This window comes from Magnolia sinica, chromosome 6 (assembly GCF_029962835.1).
Source record: "Magnolia sinica isolate HGM2019 chromosome 6, MsV1, whole genome shotgun sequence".
Taxonomy (NCBI): domain Eukaryota; kingdom Viridiplantae; phylum Streptophyta; class Magnoliopsida; order Magnoliales; family Magnoliaceae; genus Magnolia; species Magnolia sinica.
This window is the reverse complement of record NC_080578.1, coordinates 41,679,338-41,682,202: the sequence shown is the minus strand read 5'-3', so window position 1 is coordinate 41,682,202 and position 2,865 is coordinate 41,679,338. Positions and strand designations below refer to the sequence as shown.

The 2,865-nt window shown below is 35.7% G+C and overlaps 1 long non-coding RNA gene across 2 annotated transcripts; it reads right to left on the bottom strand.

The window, feature by feature from the left end:
• Nucleotides 1-482: 482 nt before the first annotated feature.
• On the bottom strand, nucleotides 483-1,799 carry LOC131249997 (uncharacterized). 2 transcript variants are annotated; one of them, XR_009172960.1, is made up of 4 exons: nucleotides 1,657-1,799; nucleotides 1,432-1,554; nucleotides 863-893; nucleotides 483-731 (listed from the first exon to the last, which is right to left on the bottom strand). It is a non-coding gene; the product is annotated as an uncharacterized LOC131249997 (long non-coding RNA). The 2 variants fall into 2 exon arrangements; XR_009172961.1 differs by lacking the exons at nucleotides 483-731; nucleotides 863-893 and adding an exon at nucleotides 1,336-1,393 and having other exon boundaries at nucleotides 1,501-1,554.
• Nucleotides 1,800-2,865: the final 1,066 nt, after the last annotated feature.

Sequence of the window (2,865 nt, the reverse complement as noted above, 5' to 3'; positions counted from 1 at the left end):
TGGGTCTTTCAAGTAGTCGACTCATTCAGCTTACAAAGCTACACTACCAGAAAACTGGGCAAAGGCTATGGATAAAAGCCGTAGCTAAAGACCTATGACTACGGTTATAGTCCGTAGGACGACTGTAACCATTGGTGCCGTAGCCATAGGTCTTAAAGCTATGCCTACAGATTTAATCGGTAGCCATAGAAATAATAGCTACAGATTAAATCCGTAGCCATACTTTCCATAGCTCTTAAGTATATACAGCTATGGATTATATCTGTAGCTAAAAGTGGAGCAAGAACTGTAGCAATAGGCTGAAATTAGCAACAACTATAGTTTCTAGATAAAGGGCTACGGTTAATAACCGTAGTTAATGCCTATTTTTTTAAAAAAAATTAAAAATGGCATCTCTTACCATTGTAGTGCATGCCCTGATAGATCAACTCATATTACTTCATGGCTAAATCATTCAATCATTCATTCATCCATTCAATCATTCATTCATTCATTCAATCAAATACAACATTCATTTTAATCCATTCACAAAAGTACAATGGTAACATAATAGTTATATGTCTATTTAAAGTTCTCACTAACAGCAAGATCTAATGCCTTCTCGCAGCCAAATAGCTTCTCAACAATCACAAGCGAGAACTCTATGGATGTGCCTCTACTGGTTATTAATTTGCCATCAACTAACACCTAATTCTCAGCTTTGCTTTGATCCGAAAGCTTACTGCACATGGCTGAAAATCAATTTCATCATAGAAAAAATGTAGTATGAAAAAGCTATGCCTCGAAATTGAAGAACTAAATTATAGAGAAAGACGACGAGGAGATGACATAAAGAAAAAAAAGATAATACTCGGGAGCATACACTGATCTTCTCATTTCTAAACAAGCAAAATCTGCAACAGCCGAAGACAAAATAAACATTCATCTATTCAAAATACCAACTAATATAGGTATAACAATACCAAATAAATTTGCAAAAACAGAATAGATCAACCATTTCAGCTAAATTAAGATTTCACTCAACCTATGATTTGTTAGTTCACTTGATGGATAAAAGTTCAACAGAATGTGTAAAGAATACAGTCCCCAAGGAAACTTTGTAAAGAGTGTGAGAGAGCAGTAAAAGTATCAGGGAGATAGGTAAAATAAAATTAAAATAATCAAGTATTTTTTATATTTGAAAATTTGTTTGCTGTTTTTGAATTGTAGTAGATCTTTTCATATTGACAATCCATTTTATGATGAGGTCTAGTCCATCGAAATTTTGGAATGAACCCTCATAAAAATGGTCCACCAATCAACATATCTTACAATGAAAAGCTAGGGAACATTTGAGAACACTTGAGAACATTCGTGCCACAGTCTTCATTTAAAAGGCAGTTTAACTCTCATCCTACAGAGCAAGGCTAAATAAATTTGACCGTAGCACACCTTAATTGATATCACAAAGTGACCTCCATTTTTTAAAAAATATGAGGCATTCAAAGCTAAGATCCTCACCGGCAATTGCAAACTGTCATTTGACCACCTCACGAACCGCGCATTGCTTTCATACTGCAAAACCAAACTTCATCAACATACAGCAAGTGTGCAACAGTTGTGCTAAAATGAAAAATGCAAAATGTCAAAGGCAATCCATATGTCAACAATATATACCTTCAGGTTGCTCAGTATTTTCATAGTAGCAGGATTAAAATATAGTTGTATAGATGGAAATTTATGTAATTAGATAGCAGGCAAAAAAGAAAAAGAAATAGGCAAGGAAGCAGGACTAGGAGCCAGAGTCCAATGCACAGTATACTCAGGTAGGTAGCGATGTTTTTTTTTTTTTTTTCACTCTGACTGGGAATTAGAGGGCTAGGTGGTTCTAAATTTACTTGATTGGGAACTAGAGAGCCAGGTTGGTAAGTTTTGTCAACTGCATGGTGACGAACATTAACTCTAGCCAAATCTTCATCTATAAATATTCTCTCATTTCCAACAGTTCCTCCAAACACGATACCCACTGGCTTTGGATATGCTTCATATCTCCCTATAGGATGCAGGTGGCTATATACAAAATTCTTGTCCTTCCCTGTACAGTGACAGAATAGATGCTCAGTTGAGCTACAAAATGGTAATACAGGTAGAAAGAATTTTTTCTATGTACTAGAAGGTGGAAATACATGAAAAATTGGGCTTATAGCACAGACATATGCAGAACTTCCATGGTAATCTTTAATGTTAGACTAGAATTTGTTTAATCCCTTCCCATGAAGAGAAGACCTGAAAAAAATTCAGTAAAGTATATGTTAAAAAATAGAACTCAATCAAGCATGAGAATCACAGAATGGTTATAGATTCAATAGAGAACTAATGATTAATGATTAATCTAATATGCCAGCAAAGACTAAACAATTGTTATGGCTAAATCCATTAAACTAATTTTATTTAACCATCCATCTTGAACCTCTTATTCAATGGCAAGGATTTTCAAATTGACCTGATTTTTTTATACGGACACCTCCATGGTGGGCCCATGTGATGAGTAGCTAGCATCTTGCACAAAATAAGGGGAGAGGAGATCAAAACCACCGGAACCCTCTTCAGTAAGGATTTATTTGGGAGATGGCAAAGTACTGAAATGCAATTCAGGGTAGGCCTGCAAGTATCACACCCAATCTCCATATTTACAAAAACCTTGTGCACCTCATCAACTCAATTGAGAAATTGAAATTTGAATTTAACATTTTTTCTTTTTTTTTTTCTCAATATTCATGTATATTAGTGTCATGCCCTAGACTTGGCAACCGGACTCACAAGGAACCCGATGGCCGGTTCTGGCCGCAATAGCCTCCGTAATACCCCATTCTCGGCTCCTGAGGT